The sequence below is a fragment of the Typopeltis vanoorti genome, chromosome 12 (genome assembly GCF_054136105.1).
Source record: "Typopeltis vanoorti isolate ZY-2024b chromosome 12, IOZ_Tvanoo_1.0, whole genome shotgun sequence".
NCBI classification, from domain to species: domain Eukaryota; kingdom Metazoa; phylum Arthropoda; class Arachnida; order Uropygi; family Thelyphonidae; genus Typopeltis; species Typopeltis vanoorti.
In genome coordinates this window covers 40998182-41021343 of record NC_143560.1, presented here as the reverse complement: position 1 = coordinate 41021343, position 23162 = coordinate 40998182, and the positions used below count along the sequence as shown (strand labels likewise).

General features: G+C 36.6%; 1 protein-coding gene across 4 annotated transcripts in view; it reads right to left on the bottom strand.

The window, feature by feature from the left end:
* Positions 1-22304, bottom strand: part of LOC150100731 (plexin-A2-like) — a 992258-nt gene extending 969954 nt beyond the window's left edge. For 2 of the 4 annotated variants that reach the window (XM_090402043.1, XM_090402046.1), the window contains exon 1: positions 21614-22302. The gene's annotated coding sequence lies outside the window, so the exon portion shown is untranslated. Of the gene's footprint in view, positions 1-21613 lie in introns of all 4 variants that reach the window. The other 2 variants (XM_090402044.1, XM_090402045.1) reach the window with 2 other exon arrangements.
* Positions 22305-23162: the final 858 nt, after the last annotated feature.

Below are 23162 nucleotides of genomic sequence, written 5' to 3'. Positions count from 1 at the left end.
CTCATTTATAATTACATCCTCTGATGAGATGACCAAATCCAAGACCCTTAATCCTTGTGTGCCCTCTGTTACATACTGTCTGAGGTAGTTATCCCTCAAAAAACTCAAGAAACTCATTTTCTTTACTTCCAGTCGCTATCTCATCATTCCAGTCTATATTGCCATAATTAAAATCACCCATAATGATCACCCTTTTCTTATTTGTTTGGCTAATTTGACTATACATTTCACTATCACCACCATCCACATTACCTGGTCTATAACAACATCCCACCAAGTATTTGATTCCATTCACCTCTATCTCACACCATACTGCCTCAAAACCAATGGCACTATTTCCGTCTTGCATCTCTACTTTGTATGGACATAACTCTTTCTCTATCATCAACAGCACTCTCCCTCCAATGAAATGATGAGATAACGATTGATGAAATAATTAAATCTAAGACTCAATCCTTGTGGTATGCCCTCCCTTTCATACTGCCTAAGATAGTTGTCTCTCAAGAACTCGAGAAATTAATTTTCTTTATACCCAAATGTCTGTATTCCTTTGTTTGCTAACCTCAAGTTGTTTATGCATTTTTTCATCACCAACCTTCACATTCCCTGACCTATAACAGCATCTGACTAAATATTTCTTCCTGTTGACCTCCATTTCATACCATACTGACTCAAAACCATTGCCATTATTTCCCTCTTGCATCTCTACTTTGTGTGGACATAAGTTGCCTGCTATCATTAGCAGCAATCCCTCCCCCACCTTCTTGTCCTTTCTAGCTCATGCAGAACATCATACTCTTCCATTTCAATTCTCCTCAAAATATTATCCTTATTCAACCATGTTTCACTTCAATCAGCAAAACCATTTCATCTCCCATATTTCTGTTACTCCTGGCATTTCTAAATAAACACGTAAATTCACTTCTAGGTTTGTATCCAGTGCCATCTGATTTCCCTATACCTTGGCTGACCTGGTTGGCTGAGTGGTTAACATACTCCAGCCATCAGGCTGCAGGTTTGAATCTCACTGTGGGCATGCATGTCTTTTGGTGGGAGATAAATTTCATCACCCAGACCACTTCCCAACTTATAGGAGGACTGAAGTGGCTTAAAAACGTTCCATGTTTGGTCTCTAGAGTCAAATTTCTGGACTATGTAAAAATAGATTAAAAAATACAAAAAAAATATACAAAATTGATAAAAATAAATAAATAAATAAATAAAAAATAGGGAGGAAATAGTTAGTCAGCTACAATATCTATAGATTTGCAAATAACCTTTTATAGGTGGGGACAACATAAAAAAAAAATATTCCCTATCACCTGTACACTTCAGACTTAACGAGCACCCTTTACATCCTAGACCAGGGGGAGGGGGGTTCCAACCCGTGGCTCATGTGCAGCCCTGGACTGTTAGTAATGTGGCCCTATAAGATCTTAACTTTTAACATTATGTGACGCAAAAAATATGCTGTCTTTCTTTCTGTTTTGATACAGGAATATGAGAATAGCTTTCAAGATTTCAGAAAAAATTATCAATTTTTTTGTATATTTGCGACTCCATTTTCAGTCGACATAAATACATTACCTTCGAATTTTCAATGGAATGTATAGAGTTGCAATCAGATATTCAACTCAAAGAAAAATTTGATCATGTCTCTTTGTTAGATTTTTATAAGAACTATCTTCTGAGAAAAAAATATCCTTCACTTCACAATCACGCTTTATTTGTGTCATCGCTTTTTGGTAGTAGATACATTTGTAAACAACTATTTTCAAGAATGAAGCATACGAAGAGTAAAGTTAGATCAAAAATTTCCGACGAGAACCTTGAGAGCTCACTACGAATTACAACCACTTCCATCAAACCAGACATTGATGCATTGGTTTCACATAAACAAGGCCAAATATCTCACTAGTTTTGTGTTTATGCTGCCCTCTTTTTTTTAATGTTATAATAAAAAAATTTAAAAAATAAAGGAAATTTTGTTACTTATATACATTAACTATATTATACATTTCATATGCAGCCCAAGACAATTCCTCTTCACTCAATGTGGCTCATGCAAGCCCAAAGGCTTGCATGAGCCACAATGAGTGAAGAGTATGAATATGATGAATTCATATGCTGACATCCTCATACACACATTTACTACTACTTAAAACATCCACTCTCCTTATACTGTGTGTCTCTCTGTCCACTCTGACTTCCCCATTTCCTTGTTCATCTTGCATTCTTATTATTCTCTCATCATTATCTCTCACACTACTACTACTACTCTCATTTACGACCACCTCAGTCTCACCTGATCTTTTGCTTCACCTCTTATTTCCTCTGCTCTCTTACTTGCATCACTGTGATAATTGCTCCTCCTTGTAACAATGGTTTCTCTAGTTAATTTTCACCAAATCTATTTAAATCAAAGGTTGGTCGATTGGTAGAGCCTCTGCTACTAATGGCTCAGGTAAGTAAGTTTGGGCGCGGTTAGTAGTTGGAAGGAGAACAATCATTCGATGCTGTTGGCACACTCTCCCTCAATGAGTCTTTGGACTCCCTGGAGGTGTCAAATAATAATAATAATTCCATCACTTTTTTTTTTACAAACCCATCCTTCTGTCAAATACATCCCACATATTTCAAAATTCCACTCCTTTCTCCTCACACAGCTCTGCCAACAAACTATTCATGATCTTAACTCTCTATCTCAACTCATCACTATCATACCTTGGCAATACACTGACTACTTTCCAATCACATTTATCCTTAGCATATCTACTCTCCAGTCAAAAGGCTGCAGGTGGTTCAAATCCTGCTGTGGGTATGAATGTTTGTGATTGTCCGTGAAAATACTAGTAGTGGTGGTGGGCAGTAGATGGCACTGGTGTAGATGATGCAGTTCACTGTAGTTGGCGGATTGAGTGGTGAAGACGGAGAATTGTAGAGCAAGTGTCCTCCCTCGATAAGTCCTTGCACTCCTTGGAGGCATCACATAATAACTTTCTTGCTTGTCTACTTGTCATATCCAATAAATCAATTATCCTGCTAATTTTCTCTCTCCTGGGAAAATACACATTATGGAATATCTCATTTACCACACCTCAAATAATGGAATCTCCATATATTGTTATTCTCAAGTCATTTGGCACCTGTCTGTTTTACTTAATTCTAACCTTTTGCACTCTTTCATTCTCATCCACTAAACTTCTCAGTCTCACCATGAATATTTTTCATCTCCCTTCTCGTTCTGATCAACTTGTTTTTCAAGTTTTGTCTGAGAAGTTCCCCGGAAAATTCTATAATTAAATTTCTAAAACACTGTTTGTCCACTAGAATTTAGCTCTCCTTTAAGACTGCTACATAACAAAATGTGATAAACAATAGCCTTCTGGAAGCATCTTTTATAGTGAAAACAGATTATGAAATAAGGCTGTGTCTAAGCAACCATGCTTTTTATTGTCTTTGTTGCGACAATTCATTTCTGGTGGAAAAGTTACTCCAGGAGTTTAAAGTATCCTATAAGATGGAGTAGAAACTCCACTCTTCACTCAATGTGGCTAATGCAAGTCAAAAGGTTGGACACCCATGTCCTAGTCCATATCATTCATATGCTGACATTCTCATACACACATTTACTACTTCTTACAACATCCACTCTCCTTTTTACCCTCCATAAGCTCTGATATATATAAAAAAAAAAAATTGTAGAACTCCAGTATGTATGCTGATGAAATGTTTTCTCTCATTCTGATACCTACATAAATTGTCATAACAGTAAACATCAAAAAGATGTGAATGCATCAACAAGTTACTCTAGATGAAACATTCTCCCACACCTCCAAAACGTGAATGAAACAAGGTATCTGTAATGAAACAAGTACAAATACCAATCAGGTGGATGAAGTAATCCTTGAAAATGTCAACTACTTTCCCTATTTCGACAGTCATCTCTTAGCCAATGCTGATACTGATAAGGAAATTCAATGCCATTTGAAATATACATGAATACAGCTTTGGACATATGAGATATCCATGATATCTCATTGATGATATCCATGCTGTAATCAAAGTCCTGATTTATAGGAGCGTTGTCATTTCAACATTATGGTATGGCTGCAAAACAGTAACTGCATACCACATGCACCTGAAAACACCATCAATATCGCCATCACAAAATCCTTAGGAGTCAATGTTTATACAAGTGCACTAACATCATTGTTTTGACAGAAGCTAGTTGCACCAGTATTGCAGCAATGACTATTAATTAGCAAGCCAACCATTTTGCTAGACTGGTCACAATACCCATATGCCAGATAATCAATGCCCAAAATAAATCATTTGGACCTGAATAAAAAGATAACCTCAAGGCAAGTAAAATATACATAAAAAACTAGTAAGCTCTGGCTCTAAACACCACTTGAAATAGAGAAAACCAATACCTACAAGATCCCAGCATTTTAAACTTAGCAGTTTGCCACTGAGTCAGAGAAGAAAAAGAGCAGGTTACATACGTAAATGCTTCTTGACATCAGTACCTCCTAAAAACAAGTCAGTTTTGTGGATGGTCATGAGCTGGCCTAATCCACAATCTCCAGACTCAACAAACAAAGAAATCTAGACAAATTTTGAAAGATAATCATACTCATTCAAGAGTAACTGTTAATGATTTTCCACATCAGATTTTTCTGAGTTGCAGGACTATAATCCAGTTTCTTCTACTTGTGAATACTTACACCAAAGATCAAAAAAAAGTCTTAATAAAGAGTTACTTTGTTGGAAGTTTTTTCACCTGGTTATACTATTCAAGAAATTATATACTTGATTTAATCCTTTATCCAAGTGTAAGCAAACAACGTTTATGCCTGAAGTATTTTCAGGACTGGGACAACTTGTATATAGAAGCTAATAACTTCACATCACTTGCCTTAGCATCCCATACTGCAAAGCACATATCCTCATGGGTATGTATAATGCCATGCATTATGAGAAGGGTCACTACCCAGACTGGTTTCAACCTGCATTACTTCACCCTTAGTATCACCTCTAGGTCTGGCTCCCACTGAAGAGACCTCAATAAAGATCGAAACTGGTCTCAGTAGTGATCCTTCTCATAATGCATAGCATTATACATACCGTAAGGATATGTGTTCTGCATTATGGGATACTAAGTCAAGTGATGCGAATTTATTAGCTTCTATATACAAGTTGCCTCAGTCCTGAAAATATTTCAGGCGCAAACGTTGTTTGCTTACACTTGGATAAAGATTAAACCAAGTATATAATTTCTTGGTATCTTTAATTTAAAGAGTTACTTTGACCAGGCTATATAATTTGAGTCTCAGAATAGAAAAGATTCCATAGGAATGGAAAATAATGCATGCATAAGAATCAAGCTGATGGAGCCATTTGCTAGTTGGCTATTGCAAAAACAATAGAGATCGGTATGTAAACTTTGGCATAAAAACGTGTGATTGAAATTTGGAGCACCATGTTGACATCAAATTTTGTTGAAAGCTCTGAAAAAGTCAAGTGTCTTTGAGTGGCATATGTGAACGACAACCCCAGACAAGGGCAGCCAAAACAAAAATAATGGAAGCAAATGTGAACAGTGCGAGATTTGGTACAGTCTGACAGACGATTAAGTGTGGGATTAATGGCTAATTAATTGCAAATGAATCGAGAAACAGTCAGGGTAATTTTAACTGAAGAATTGGGTATGGAAAAGATTTCTGCAAAGTTTGAGACTTAGATCAGAAGCAGCGGCGGCTTAAAGTTGCAACTGATCTTTCTACAAATAAGCACATTTCTGAGTGTAATTATGGGTGACAAAAACCTAGTTCTTCCAGTATGATCCCAAAACAAAATGTCAGAGCATGCAGTGAAAAACCCCGAGTTCACCAGGTCTGATAAAAGTACGCATGTCATGTTCACAGTTCAAGACCATGCTGGTGTGTTTTTTTGATCACAAGGGGGGGGGGGGGGGGGATAGTCCACTATGAATTCATGGAAGACAAACGGTCAACCAACAATGTTATTTACAGGTGCTGAAAAGATTACGAGAACCTGTTCGGAGAAAAGGACCTGAATTGTGGATCATCCATCACGACAATGCGGCAAGCCATAGTGTGCTTATTGTGAGAGAGTTCCTGGCCAAATAATCGATTACCAAATTAGATCATCCTACTTCACCCGACTTAGCTCCCTGTGATTTCTGGCTGTGTCCAAAATTAAAGACTGTGCTAAAAGGACGAAGATTTTCTGACATTGCTGATATCCAGCATAATGTGATAAAGGAACTCAAGAGTATTCTGAAAAAAGAGTTCCGGGCCTGTTTCCAAAAATGGGAACACCATCTAAACCAGTGTATAAATGCACAAGAGGACTACTTTGAAGGCAACAGTAGCTACTAATGTATAGTTTCAAACATACATTTTTTTACAGGTGCACTCCGGGAATTAAATTGTCACACCTTGCATGGTAATTCCATTGCACAAGGGTGGTGAAGACTGATGCATCCAACTATCGACCAATCAGTATCTCAGGAGTGATGGTGAAGATTTTGGAAAAATTGACTAGGGCTCGCATTCAGAAATAGGGTGACAGTGAATCTCTACTTTGCAATGAACATCAGGGGTTTAAGGTCATGTTTTAGCAACTTGCTCACATTCTATAATAATGTTACCACTGAACTAGACAAGGGGAATAGATACACCATGATACTTTTGGATTTTGCTAAGGCTTTTGACAGAATACAGCATGGAAGACTGTTGCATAAATTGGAGAATATGGGTTTTAATTATAAAATATTAGCATGGTTAAGAGGATGGCTGACTGACAGATATCAGAAAATGGTGTACAGGTGATCGAGTCTGCAAAATTCAAGGTAATCAGTGGTGTACCAGAAGGATCAGTCCTTGGTCCACTGTTATTCAATCTATACATTAATGACACTGGGAAGGATTTGACAGGTGATCATACAGCTATTTGCTGATGATGGAAAGATATGTAGGGTAATCTCCAATATTGCTGATATGCAGTACTTGTAGAATGATTTGAATAGGCTCGAATTATGGGCATGGGAAAACTGATGTTAGTTCAATGTCAGTCATGCACTTTGGCATGATTAGATATCCGGTGTCATATTACATTGGTTGGATTATACTAGAAGAAACTGATTAGGGTAGAGATCTTGAAGTGTTAGTAAATAGCAAGTTGATGTTTAGGGTAAGGATCTCATTTTGCTACTTTACAAGGCCTTGATAAGACCTAACTTGGACTATTGTGTGCAGGTCTGGTCTCCTGGTTTAAATCATGATTCTGATGTGTGTGTGTGTGTGTGTGTGTGTGTGAGTGAGTGAGTGAGTGAGTGAGTGAGTGAGAGAGAGAGAGAGAGAGAGAGAGAGAGAGAGAGGGGGGGGGGGGGACAAAAATGATATCAGGATTGTGGAATACTGATTATGAAGACAGATTGAGAATTTGTAGACTGCAGACACTAGCAAACAGGAGGAAGAGGAGTGATATGATTGAGATGTACAAACTTCTGAAAGGGTCATACAGGATTTCAGTTGCTGGAATTTTTCATTTTATGGAGGGTGGGGGAAAGGATAAGAGGGCATCCTTGGAAGCTGAGAATGAATGCTGCTAAAAAGTGGGTTAGAACTAGATTTTTCTTTCATAGGATGGTGCGTGATTTTCCAATCATGAATTGCCACTGGATGTAGTGTGTGCAAACAGTGTGAATAAATTCAAGACTATGTATGATAGCTGGTGCATGTATTAATGTGGCCTCGCTTGATGAGTCCCTGACTCCCTGGCGGTCTCCCTAATAATAATAATTAATCAATGACTAAAATCAATCTTATGAATTCTTCTTTTGCTGATCTAGTATAATGGGAGCTACACTGAGGCCATGTAATGAATTCAAATAAGTTTATTATTATAAAACCAAGATAATATTATCAAACTTTTCTGAAATTTTTTGGCTAGGGATTTCATATCTGTTACACAATTTGACTGGAGCTTATAATGCATGACACACAGAGAGAGAGAGAGAGAGCAAAGATGGATCTAATATCTGAAAAACAGTTATATAATTTATGAACAAGACCTTATGAAGACCTTGCAAAAAGATCCTGTCACCTGCATATGACAGGAGCTAACTGAAAATTCATTTCAGTAAGAAAAACCCTTAAGAATGATCCCAAAGCTCTAAACTAAATTTATACAGGTCTTTTCAAAACCAAAAAATATACAAAAACTCCTCTAAGCATACTATAGAAACACTGAAATAAAGACATATGTCTGAAGTATGTTTCCCCTTTTCTGCTATAAAACAAGCCTTGCCTCACATTCCATGAATATCAACTATTCTAAATGTAGCTACAACAGGTATACTGACTTGGATAATTTGCTTATGTAGTATCTAGATATGAAGGACTTAATAACTGGATTCACTTTCAGTTTTGTAAATCAAGCAAAAAATCTGTCATTACTCAAGTTCTTAATTCAATCAGATTTCCATTTAGATGTTTAAATAAAAGTTTTTGTTTTCCAGATGTTTCAAAAAAAAAAAAAAAGCAATATGATAATCATAAAAAGTAACAAAAACCTTGCCCAAAAGCATCCACTTTACCAACATTCATAAAGTCAGCAAAACTTGCTGTTCTGATGGAACCTCAATTGCTGACTTTAACACATGCTATCCATCTCAACATTACAAATTAATTATACTTCATAAATTCCTTCCATCACAAGAATTGTATATGTGAATTTGTCAGATCTGACATTCTATATCTGAAATGCCAAATACAGAACTCCTCTCTGTATCTGTTCTGACCAAAACTTTTCTTTTGCATTTTGCATCATTTATTTCACTGTTTTTATTGGTCTATTACTTCAGAGAGCCACTCCAACTATTTTGATTGTGTATCTCTGAAGCTCAATTTTTTGCTTCCCAAACATCCAAATGAGGTAATCTTGCTTAGAAACTTCAATGCACACAACTGGCTTCTCTTCTCCAACATTCTGCTAATCAAACTGGAAGCAATGCAGAGTTTGCTGTCAGCAAAGATCCAACACGAGCTCTTTTACTACTGGGAGACTAGAAAATCCTCACCATCCTGCCAATATTGTTAAGATTTTAGATAGTTCACTTTCCAAATATACTGTACACATCAGTTGTCCTGTTAGTAATTCAGAACAAGATTCTTTTTTATGATAATTCCATCACCTAGTCAGGGCTTGCAAGTCCATGGACATTAGAATGGTGCCAAGCGTCCATAATTTTTACTTGTTTGCATGGTCTAATTACTCTTTCCATTCTATGGATTCAAACACCTGCATTTATCAAATAAAAAAAATAATTCTAACCGAGTGAATGCCTTCATTCCCTATTCCACTCAAAATCCCCACCCACTATCTAAGTTTTCCACCTTCTGTTACCTTTCCTACTCATTCAGGCTTCACCATATAGCACAAAAGCAAGCTTATATTCAGCCCAATCAAAACATCATAATAAAAGTCAGTTAACCGACTAATTTTCATATTGCTCTTGCTTCACTTCTCTCAAAAACCACGGAGAAAGTCATTAACAGCTCATTTCTTCACCACCCTGAGGCCCACCAACTAACTAGTGACTAGCAAAGCTGAGGGCATTTCAAAAATAAATAAATAAATAACATGCAGGATGTTATGTATTTGCTGCAAAATAATATTTTGCAGGATGAAAAATACAAAAAGATGCATTTCCATATTCAGAATTTCATAGTTGTAATAATTTCTGTTGAAATTTCTAGAATAAACTACATAGAGACAGAAATGAAATAACTAATTTAATAATTAAATTAAGTATTTAGAACCTGATGTTTTGCTAGCTCAAGCTAACATTATCAAAGCATTTTTAGGATACTCAATCGAGAAGAGAATTACAACCTCCAGAACATGGACAGTGACATGCATAGAAGGTGACAGTGGTGATTTTTATAGTGATGTTTTATGATTATTGCTTATGGGCAAATATCAAAGTGCACCAAAATTTATGTAGAATTACAATATCATTTCTGCAATTCAATGGGTTTTTGTAGCATATGAACTGCTTTCAGCTGCAGTCTCTATGAATTAAACTGGAATCTTTGTAGTAGTTTCAGTTCTTTCTACCTGATGAAATGGTCTTCATCTAAGGCATGCTGGGATAGTCCACTTTTTGGTCATCCATATCAAATAACACAAAAGTGGACTAGTCCAACACATGGCATAGGTTAGATGTGGCCTGGTCTGTTTCTACCTAAGAAGGAGCCTGGTGCTGTCAATAATCTTTCTGTCAAAGAATATCTTCTTAGTTGGAAGAAATCCAAATAGATGCTAGTTGGTAGATGATAATAAATTTAGTTTAATCCTTTATCCAAGTGTGAGCAAACAAAGTTTGTGCCTGAAAATATCTTCAGGACTGAATATGGTGTTGTACTACCTTACCGGGGTAAGGTAGTACAACATCGGGCAACTCGTAGCAAAGGTGGACCAAGCTAACATCACTCCTATCCCAGTATCTCCCATAATGAAAAACACATCTCCTTGCAGATATGTATAATGTTACGCATTAAGGGACTGGCCACTACCCAGACAGACTAGTTTCGACCTTTATTGAGGTCTCTTCAGTGGGAGCCAGGCAGATGACCATCACTTAGCGAAACATCACCACCACCTTGTGTACTGGAAGCCTGACATGGCTGAAGCCATGTTTGTTAACCAGAGCAGGAGTTCTGGCTTCAATTCCCCACCCCCCAATATTATTCAATGTCATGTCAAAGACAATGTGAAGATCTAGAATCTCTCCATCTTCGAGTTTACAGCAATAAAGTAGTTCCATAGCTTGACGGTCATATAGTGTATGAGATTAAACCTGATGGAAAAATGTTTGGGAGGCTTCCTAATCTGCTGCCACCTATGCCGAAAGATCGTCGTGCCTGGAGAGATAGCATATGTAGCTGTACGCAGGGACACTGTTAAGGCCACAATATGGCACAAACAGATGCTCTCTGTATGAGAGATATCTAAGAGTATCATTCCATTGCTCTTTTTCTCTCTGCCTCTCAAATATTAACATGACAATAAACTCATTACTGTCGTTAAAATAAAAATAAAACAAACTCCTTCAAAATGTTTCCCAAAAATTTAAAAAACTGAAAAACCTTACCAAAAAAAAAAACTTTCACATCGATTCACTAGCATTCATGGCATAAACCAACTTAAATGACATGCATCATCACCTTCACCTAATCTCCCATTTTTGACTGAACCTAAATTACCACATCAGTCCATTTTAACAATCCAAACACTCTATATAATTCCTTGCCAGACTGGTTGGCATATCTTCTCTCCAGCCAAGACTGCGGATTCAAATCCCACAGTGGGTATGGAGATTTGTGGTTATCTGTGAAAATACTAGTGGTGGTGGTGAGCAGTAGATGGCACTGGTGTCGATGATGATGGTAGCTGCGGTTTTCTGCAGTTGGTGTAGAGTAGGTGCCCTCCCTTGATGAGTCTTGGGAGGGCACCTACTCTATTACATTATGCCTCCAAGAATAATAATAATAATTCCTTCTGCAAAAGATGCCTTAATCTTGAATCTCATCTCTTTGAACGTTTATGGCTTAAAGTTTTGCTTGCATTATTGGCTATCATCCATCTGCTGTCTTTATGACTAGCTCTTCCAATTCTGAAAAATCATGCTCACATTTTTTACTTTTATCACTGAAACTTGATTTCATACATTCCAACTACCTTAACAGTGAAGTTATCTTTCTCAGTGACTAATGTCCACAACACCAAATGGCACCTATTTTCCTATTCAAGTGACAGCTGGAAGAGAAGCTAAGGTTCTTGCTGTAAGCAGTAACCTAAAGCAAACTCATCTGCCAACCAGACTATCAAACAGTCCACTCTGCTCACCCATTAGCTATTTATTTAGCATACGGCTTACACATGAAAGTTACATCACAATGATCATTTATATATATATAAACATAATACTTAATAGACATAATATGTACTAAAATAATACATAATACAGTCATAAAAGAGATACTCAAGAATAGACTACAACTGTATGTCTAGATTGATTATCCAGTCGACTGCACTTGGTGTAGTGTGGATGAAGTCCAACAGGTTTCTATTTATGCACATTTAGCACATCCTACTGTAATATGATTAACTGTCTGGGGGAGGGGGGGGTGATCCACAGTTGCACCTGGGTGAGGTAATCATGTCCATTTGTAAAGGTGGCCTGCACATCTGCCATGATTGGTGTGGATTCTGTGAAGGGTAGACCAAGTTTTCCGATGTAGATCAAAACCTGAAGCCATCTGTGCTGGGTCCACTAATTCATGGAAGCCCCCTATTGAAGTGCTACATCAGGACTCTTCCCACTTATCTTTCATGTTAAAACTTGTCTCTACAAGATTTTTTGCTGTTAAGATTGGAGGGTGCCTTGACTTTAGCCTATTTATTTCTAGGGGTGGGATGTCTTCGTGGATTGGGAGATCTTGGTTTTCCATGATTTTGCTGTCTTCATGTAGAAGCAAGTTGGATCTGCAGAGGTGGAATGTTGCTTAGCACTGGGAGCCCGTAGGTTGGGGTTGATTTCACATTTCTAGAAAATACGGCACATAGCAGTGTTAAGCTGAGCATCAACCAAATACACATGGTGCTGTTCAGCCATACAGGTGAACAGTATTCAGCTGCAGAGTAAACCAAACCAAGAGCAGTGCAGCGAAGCATTGCTGCTGAGGCACCCCAAGTTCTGCATAGTTTTTGTAGTATATTATTTTGTTTTTAGCTTGGATGTTGGGTTAATGAGAGTGGTTTAATTCAGGAATCTGTTGTAGCATAGTAGTTTGTGTATTTGAAGTTGAAGTAGACCATCAGATATCCATTAACTATCACCCATTTTATTCATCTGCTGTCTTTATGACCAGCTCTTACAATTCTGAAAATCATTCTGACATTTTTTTACTTTTATCACTGAAACTTGATTTCATATGTTCAAACTGCCTTAACAGTGAAGTAATCTGCCTCAGTGACTTTAACGTCCACAACACCAAATGCCACCTATTTTCCTATTCAATGACCAAGCTGGAAGAGAAGCTAAGGTTCTTGCTGTAATCAGTAACCTAAAGCAAACTCTCATCTGCCAACCAGACTACCCAACAGTCTACTCACTCCACCTCCCAAGTATACTGATGATGTGACCTCTCCTCGTAGCAATTCAGATCATAATCTCATAGAAGTTTCACATCTAATGGAATGCTATCTACCCCCCCCCTTCAACTATTTACAACCTTATATCCCTTGGCATTATAATACCAATGGGAAGCTCACAAAGACTTTTACTCATCATTTCCATACTGAAACTATTGCTTCTGTTGTTTAGATTAAGATGCCTGTTGCGATCCGTTACAAAACATGATCCATGCTGAAATGAGGAGGTTTCAATTCTCACTCTGTTCAAAACTTCTACCCAAAATCTAAGCCATTGTTTTCCAAGAAATTGAAGGGCAATAATAATTAATAAGTAAATAAAAAATCAGCATATCTTAAGTAGATGGACAAAAAAACTAGCATATACAATGAAGACACAATAATACTTACAAAACAATCATCAACTGGATGAGTAGGACTTTGAAGTGCTTAAATGTAGAAAATTTACTCAGGCACCAATGGAAGTCATGCTCTCTGATCATTCATAAAAGTTGCAATTGCTATCCACTTGTGCTCCTACCTCACTCAGACAGCAGGAATGACATCACCTAAAAATAAAGCTGACCTCTTGGCATTATTCTTCTCATTAAACTCCTGTATAGATTAACAAGGCCAATCACCTAGATTTTACACGAATCATTGCATCATATGCCTCCTGTGGTCCTTTGCCAGAAAGACATCTGAAAAACCTTGAATAACCCAGATACTAAAAACACTTCTGGTCCTGATATACTAACTGCATTCAAGAGAGGTGCCCCAGAACTAATACCTATTTTTATCATCTCTACACTATATCACACTCAGCTGGCACCACCCTACAGCATGGAGACAAGCCCATATATAACTGATTCAAAAAAAAAAAAAAAAGTATCTACCATCAAATTATTAATGATCTGCTGGAGATCCCCAGCAGATCTAACCAACCTCTGGACACATGCCATGGAAAGATTTACAGAAACCTGTGCTGTTGCATTTACTTGATATTTCCAAGGTATTTGATAAGATTTGGCATTAGGGTATCTCAGCAAATTGTCATCATAAGGTCGGCCTTCCACTCTTAGTGACTGGACTGCCAGTTTTCTCTCTGATTATTTACTGAAAGTAATTGTGAAGGACCCTCTCTCTTAAGATTTTTTGTTACTGATGAAGATGTTTTTCAGGGATCTGTTATTTCACCTATTCTCTTCCTCATATATATGAATAAATACTTTCTCACAATGAGCTCAAACCCTACCCAAAATTTTTGTAAATGACCACACTCTCAATTCCTCCTACTCATGCAACCAGCCTTTCAGTACTTTCAAATCACAATTTTGTCTTTCTTTTCTCATAAAAAGAACCTAAAGTCTTCTCTCCTTACCTCTGTAATTCTCAACTTAGCAGTCGACACAAGATCTCTCTTGTGTTGGCTACTTAATCATACTACCTACTTAATCTTAGCAAATGACTCTATGCGCAGGTTATGCAGGAGGAGTGGTGTGGAGTTTATGGACATGTGGAGTGACTTTGATGGGCGAAAGGACTTATACAAGATAGATGGTTTGCATCTGAACAGATTTGGTGTGCAGAGACTGGAAAAAGTGTTGCTGAATGAAGTGAAAGTGGATGTGCAGAATCAGGGAAACTAGAGCTATTAGAGGGGAGGGGGAAAGTGAATATGCAGACATCAGTGAGGCAGTTGAGTGTAAGAATGTGTATAATATGCCTGAGCTAGTATGAAGGACAACAAATCAGAATGGGATAGTTAGAATAAGGCATCAAGATAGGGGCGGGACGAACGGGCTTCTGCACTTCATGTATACTAATGCCAGGAGTATTAGAAACAAGAAGGAAGAATTTTTGGCCTTGGTTGGCTCTTCCTGGCCACAGGTCATTGGCATTAGTGAGACATGGCTGACAGAAGATGATATAGCTAGTGGGATAGAATGTGAAGGGTATAGTGTGTTCAGGAGGAACAGAGAGAAAAAAATGAAGGGGAAGGAGTGTTATTGATGATAGCTGATGAACTGCAGCCAAGGAGAATAGAAGTTGAACTGCAGGATAGTGAAAAGAGCATATATGAGGCTATTTGGTGTGAGATTGCAACTAGCAGAACAAAATATACAATTGGGTGCTGCTATAGACTAGGTGATGGAATAGATGGTGGAGATAGTATGCATAAGCAAATAGATGCAATGAGTGGAAGGAGGATAATTATTATGAGGGATTTCAAGTATGGTAACATTGATTGGAGAGGACACATGGGAGGAAGGAATTGGATTTTATGCAGTTATTAAGGGATAACTACCCGAGACAGCATGTAATGGAATATACTAGGGGTTTGAGAGTGCTTGACCTAGTAATTGCATCTGAGAATTTGAGTGTATTGAATATAATCACATTGCCACCAATTGGTGAGAGTGATCATAAGACCTGGGAGGTGGCTAAATGCATGGAATTTTCAATTAAGACAGGGTACATGTGGAATTACTGGCCTGGTAAGTATGACAAGCTTAGGAGATTGCTTGGTTCAGTGCCATGGCATGTAAAACTGCAAGAGCTGGAGGTTGATATTGCATGGTAACCGGTGAAGGAGTGTTTGAAGGAGGTAACGGCTGACTGTATACCTAGAGTCTGGACAGTAAATCAAGCAGGGGTTAAATGGATGAATAGCACCATTAAGCTTGAGCTGCAAAAAAAGAAAAACAATTGTGGAGGGAATTTAAGGAGAAAGGTGACCTGCAGACACACGAACAGTATAAAGAACAGGCCAGAAGGGTAACGAGTGTGGTAAGAAAAGCAAAAGCGGATTATGAAAGGAAACTAGCCACGCAAACTAAAGAGAATCCCAAACAGTTTTTTCGATATGTTGCAAGTAAAAGAAAAAATGTACACGGCAGAATGATTTTAAAGAACGACAATGGTAGGGAGGTAACTGAATCAGTTGATAAAGTGGAATTACTGAGCGAGTACTTTGCAAGAGTATCATCCAGGTGGTGATATTGCAGAAATGAGGGAACCAATAGCTTACACGGGAATTGAGGTGAATGAAATGGAGGTGAATAGTAAATTACAAAACCTTAATGCGAATACATCCGTGAGATTGGATTGCATACCAGCTCGGGTGTTACGGGAAGCGACTAAAGAATTGTCAGTGCCCTTCACCATTTTGTTTAATTTGAGTCTCGGATCTGGGTTAGTCCTGAGGGGGTACAAAGAGGAGAAAATAGTTCCACTGCATAAAGGAGGTTCCAAGACTGCTGTTGCAAATTACTGACCAATCAGCATATCAGGAGTCATCGTCAAGGGAAAACAGGAATGCATAGATGAAAATGGGATACTGTATGAGGGGACAGCATGGTGTTGTGAAGGGTGGATCATGCCTCAGTAACTTGCTCACATTTTATAACACAGTGACAGCTGAACTGGATAAGGGTAATGAGTATACCACATTGGTGGAACTGTACTCCATGAGATTGACGAGGCCAGGGATTTGGGACTGTTGGTGGATAGGAAGTTTAGGGGGCACATTGCAAAATTAGCTAAATCAGCTCATCAAATCACTTGGTTACTGAAGAATACTTTGACGAGCAGAGACAAGCAAGTTATTGTTCCTCTGTATCAAGCCTTGATAAGACCTCATCTTAACTACTGTGCCCAGATCTGGGTGCCAAGGTTTCTTCTTGATGGGGAAGAGGATCCAGAGGAGAGTGACCAAGATGATAGCAAGTCTATGAAATGAACCTTATGAGAACATGTTGAAGATTTGTGGGTTGCAGAAATTGGTTGATAGGCAAAAAAGGGGTGTATGATTGAGACATTCAAATTACTGAAGGGTTTCTATAAGATTAATTCAGAGGATATTTTACAATAACAGGACTAGTGGTTGAAGGACTAGGGGCCATCCATGGAAACTGGGCAAGAGTGTGGTTAGCAAGGCTGTTAGAACTAGGTTTTTTACTTGGAGAGTGGTGAATGAGTGGAATAAGCTGCCAGAGTCTGTTGTGGGTGCCATGACTGTGAATGAGTTCAAGGCAAAGTATGATAGATACTGTGTGGATGTTGAATAGTTGTTCTTGACATGATGTTTAGGATAGATCGTTGAGTCTAAGGACCCCTTGGAGTTGCCCGTAATAATAATAATAATCTCGACACTTATCTCTAACCTTTCCTGGCACAAACATATCACCAGTATAGCATCTTCAGTTTCCAAGAAACTTGGCAAAGCATTAATTGTTATCTGTTCTGTTGCTGGTAACTCTGTACAAATACCAAATACATGCAACTTTAGAACGCTTCTCTCAGATTTTGACTGGCGCATCTAAAACTTATCTAAAAATTCTTGATAATATTAAGAAAAGAGTGGCTAATTGATGAACCCCTCTTTCTCACAGACTCTCAAGCCAATGTTTCACAAATCAGTTTTCCCACCTATGTCTGCATGGTGTCTTCTAGATATTTCCAGAGTCAGCACAACTGGTATACCTATTATGTCTCCTCCATTTTTGATAAACCTACAATAACTTAAGTCACAGCTTTCAAACATCATTTTACAAATGAACTGGAGTTAGAGTGAGATACCACTGACCTGTCCATATAAGGAACTGAATTGCTATGAGCTCTGCAACCTCTCATATATGGAAGTGATTATTTACACACACACACACACACACACACACGTAGTTTAGATGTTGGTGATTTATGTTTTTAATTGTACAAGGACAGTAAAGGTCATACTGCACCATATCAAAGATTATAACAGTACGCAAGGTAAGACGATCACAAATATTGGATTTGAACCTGCGACCTGTTGGTTGGAGAGTAGGCTAGCATTAGACTGAGAATATTTGCAGACAAAATATTATATGAATGTGAATTTTCTGCAAGTGGACAATGAAGGCAACAACATGGGACTGATGGTGGACATATAGCCAAAGTTTAGGGGTCACACTGTGGTGGCTCTTAAATTTCAACTCTCTCTTAAATAATAAAGAAACAAGTAAAAATCACAGTGATATCTTTAATTAGTAAAAGGACATATATTTTGTACTAAAATTAATAGTACATCTTCAGTGTCTGTTGCAGTAATAGGAATGGAATACAAGCAAAACGTTCGGTGGATCACCTACTAAAATACAATTGTTGCCGCGTGCTAGGAAATAATAGAAAATAACAAATTTAATCTATTAAGATAAATGAAACTATCTTACACCGACCGAATTTAAATAGATATAACTGTCTTTCTCTCTCTCTCAAAGATCTGGGAGACTTCTATCTTATGTAAAAAACCATTTATCTTAATAGATTAAATTTGTTATTTTCTATTATTTCCTAGCATGCGGCAACAATTGTATTTTAATAGGTGATCCACCGAACATTTTGCTTGTATTCCATTCCTCTTACTGTAACAGACATTGAAGATGTACTATTAATTTTAGGACGAAATATATGTCCTTTTACTAATTAAAGATATCACTGTGGTTTTTATGTGTTTCTTTATTATTTAATTTACTATGCCACAGGTTCCTCTAAAAATCAGATTCAACTCTCTCTCTGCTGAAATTAGTTCAAATAACTGCAATGTTAAAAGAAAATTAACTGAAAGGAATAAGGAAGTTATTCTTCCATTTAAAAGGATTTGATAAGGCCACATCTGTTGAAAAGATGTACAGCAGAAGATAACAATGAACATAATATCAGGGCCTATGGAATTGTGCATATGAGGATAAATTGAAGAAATATGGTCTTGAAAGTTTGAAAATAGACAGATAAGAGAAAACATATTAGAAACAAAAGCTGTAGGAGATATTGCAGTAGAGATACTAGTGGCATTTTGCTATTCATGGTAGGTGGAGAGAGAGAGAGAGAGAGAAAGAAATCTAGAACCATTCCTAAAAGCTGACTAATAACAGTGTAGCTGAGAAGCATGTAAGGTTCAGGTTATTCTCATGGCATGTTATGAAAGTGTAGAATAAGCTACCAATGGGGATGTTATCATAAGTGTGTATAAGGAGATAAGTATTCAGACCCCCTATGAGAGAGTCTAAATACTTGTCGGGAAGCTCTCTTGAGTCCTTGAACTCCCTGAAGGGGCTTACATCACAATGAGCTGAGAAAATTTTTATGGTAAGTAATAAAGGATACAGTACAGTTCACAACAGTTGTCAGCACCTAACAATTTAAATGTAATAACACAGCTGCAAGAAACAAGCAGCTCAGGAGACAGATGACACACAGAGGGAAGATGGAGATATTTAGGTTCACATTCTTGTTCATCCTCATAGCAACTCAGAAAGCACACGGGTTGAGTGACAACAACTTTTGAAATGCATATCATGGTTTCACTCCATACTTTATTGTTTTAGGCAGGGAATACTTGCAGGGGAATGGGTGGAGAAGTGCTGTTTAATGTAAATGACATGATGTGTGGGGAAATTCATACATTATGAAATGCAACCATTTCTTGAAGTTATGATTATGAATGGCTTTTTATATGTTTCTGCTTCACTGCAATTTAATATATGTTTGCATTTTCTTTCTCTCTTTTTTAGAAAAAAATTCATTATTGTTTCCTATAATTTTAGCTTTTTATAATCAGGTATAGGAACACTAATAAAGTGATATGGTTTAGCATCTAAAGATTAAGTCATTCTCTTTCCAAATTTCTCAATTTGGAAAGAGAAAGAGAATAAAGTATGAGCTTAAGTAAAGGTGATTAACTGTCTTCACTTTTTTCTTTTCATAAGTACATTAAAATATATTCGGTTATCTAAATGTATATGTCTGATTAGCACAATAACTTATAAAAACTATATAACTATCTACATAATTTCTAAACAGTATAAGATATAAGAGAAAATTAAATTACAATTCCATGGCATATAACCCAAGATTATTATTAAATGTGTCTTGATATTATGCTAATGCAGTAATTAAAATGCATGCAATCCAATACCCTTAAAACTATATATTTTTTTAATTATTTGACTTTATCATAATGTGTGTGTGTGCATGTCATTATTAGTTTTTTCTGTATTTATTTTTTATTCATTAGATTTTTATAAACTTCATTTCATATTTATATATATATTTTATTTATATATGCATTATGACAAGCACACAGAGTGTGTGTGTGTGTGTATGTGTCATTATTAGTTTTTCCTGCATTTATTTTTTTTATTCATTACATTTTTTATGAACTTCATTTTGTATTCATATATGTATTTTAAAACACAAATGGTATGCACATTTCTCTACAATTCAAATCCGAAATAAAGCACTATTCTTTTTAATACACACACACAATAATTTATATCATGATTATAATTCTGTGACTGCACTTTTTCCTGCATCACAAGAACCACTGAAATAATCTCCTGAAAACTAAGACTTCAAATTCTAAAATCATGGATAATGAAAAAAAAAAACCTCTAATTAGTATTTTATTAATACGAATTAAAAAAGGGCAGCACTTTAAATATAAACAATGTGTGGTATAATTAAGACTGCTCTGATATACTATATGAAGGCAAATATGGCTTCCGTTGTCATGGCACCGGCAGTATGAAAACGACTTATGAGAGCCGCGGGTAATAAAAAATTGTATACATTGTTTGAATTCGAAAATTGACGAAAAAACTGAAGTACAAAGGATAAAGTACTATTTGATTTTCCTATCTTGCAGAAGACTCCATATGATCAAATACTTTGATAATCCAAACTATGCTTTTTTTCACCAAAGAAAGAGTATCATCCTTCATCCCTCTAATAGTCATCACATTTCAATTTCTCGCGCAAAAATGGGAGGAAAACGTAAACAAACCTGCTATACAAAACTATAAATAACATTGACAACTCCGATGCCTGTTTGCTGCTTTCAGGAACAACAGAACGAAAAACTGCGCATACTGGTTTATATAACAACCTTCGCTTTAATGCTTCTCCATTGAAATTTGAAAATGTCTTAGATTCACTGGATTCATGATAGCAACACAGATAAGTTCTCAGCACAAAAGAAACTCCAGGGATATTTTCCTTTTAAATGCCATTTTCTCTTACTAACTGAAATATAATGATCAAGATAACAAAATTTCACCTCTTAAATGGAGGGAATGCACAATTTGTTTGCAGTTAATATATACACTACTATACTGAAAAACGTGACTAGGTTTTATTATTATTATGTGACACCTCCATTATCACAATGCAAATATTATTACGTGGTTATAAAACATGGCAAGCACTATATAATACCGACTATCTTAAGTATTTAATGAAACATCAAGTAATGTCACTCAAGGGTTTGAAGTTCACGTAAGTGTTAACCTATATTTTTTCCATCTTACTCTTCGAGTTACACTTGTTACACCTAAGACTAACTTACCGTTTTCTTCTTTCCCACAACCCGGATATTTGGCTTTTCTACTGAATCATCATGAGCACGGCCACTGGTTTTCAGTATGTAAGATCAGAATAAAATATTCCTTGAAAATGTTCATTTTGTATAGTTTCTCTTCTCATGTGCACCCTATCATCAAAATTCAAATATTAACTTAATAATTTAAATTAAATAAAAAAAAAACACTCATGTAAGTGTTCTCTCAAGATCAATGAAGTATCCCAATTATAATAAATAATTAAAAAAGAAAGTTGTCATGTCACAGCATTATATAGATGGGATAGCAGTCTTATTGATATCACGGAGCATGAAATGTCACCAGCTGATATTCGTTAAACATTATCGATTACTGGTCGACTTTATCATCCACTCCATGGGATTCATTTATTTGTTGAATGAATATTTTTAATACTTGGGACTTTCCCCATACCCTGCAGATGGTTTCTGCTACAGGTTGAGTGATGAAACACAGTTATGATACACAATAATCATAAAAGCAACCACAACACACAATATGGACAGCTTATTCTTATCCATGCAGCTTCACTTATGTACAGAAATAGAAGATAAATCTTCTTACCTCTAAAAGAGGCGATTTCTTCTAAATGAAAGCGCTATATCACAATGACACCATAAAGTAGACACCACAACAATCACAACAGGTACCCGGTACCGTATCTCCACAACTGCACCAGTAAGCTAAGTGGCGTCTGAGATGAGGAGCTTCGGTCGCGAGGATATTGACTACATACGCCACCTCGTGGGAGTTATTCTGAAGAAGCAATAAAAACTGCAAACCATTGTTAGGGTGTGGCTGAGTTTTACAATCTTTACGGCAATGCACAAGCGAAGAAACCGATAAAAGTAATCTCCACCGTGCAGAGAGTTCATATCTGGACCTGTTATCGTAGAATCAACTAAGCTACACAGAACGAAAATGTAAGGTAGGGGGGAAAGGGAAGAGAGCAAGCGGTAGCAAGTAATAGATTGATGTATGTAACTGCCGCAGAACCACATCTTGTTATTTTCAGGAGTGCTATATTTCATAAACTTTTTTCGATCCCCGAAGCTTAGTTACAAATTGCATAACAGGCATACGATTCCATGGTTTTGTTATTAAAAAATAGACCATGTTGATTATTACTATTATCAAAGATAGATATATTCAATTGCATAAAAATAAAAAATAAACATATCGAAAACCAGATTTGGCATACTTAAACGACGGAAAGAGGGAGTTTTTTAAGCCTGAGTTAAATATGAATATCAATATATAAATATGACTTAATATGAATTAAAACTGAAAATTTAATATGAATTAATCCATTTTAATTTAAATATGAATATATTTAATTTAATATGAATTAAAATAGATTTTTTTTTAAATTCCCATCCATATTGAATAATAAAAATATGTTAGAAATATATATAGCATAGTGATATATGGGATCCATTGGAAGCGACAAATTATAATAATTATAATAATAATAATATCACGTGGAATCAAGTCTAGTTTTCCTAAGGGAAATAATTG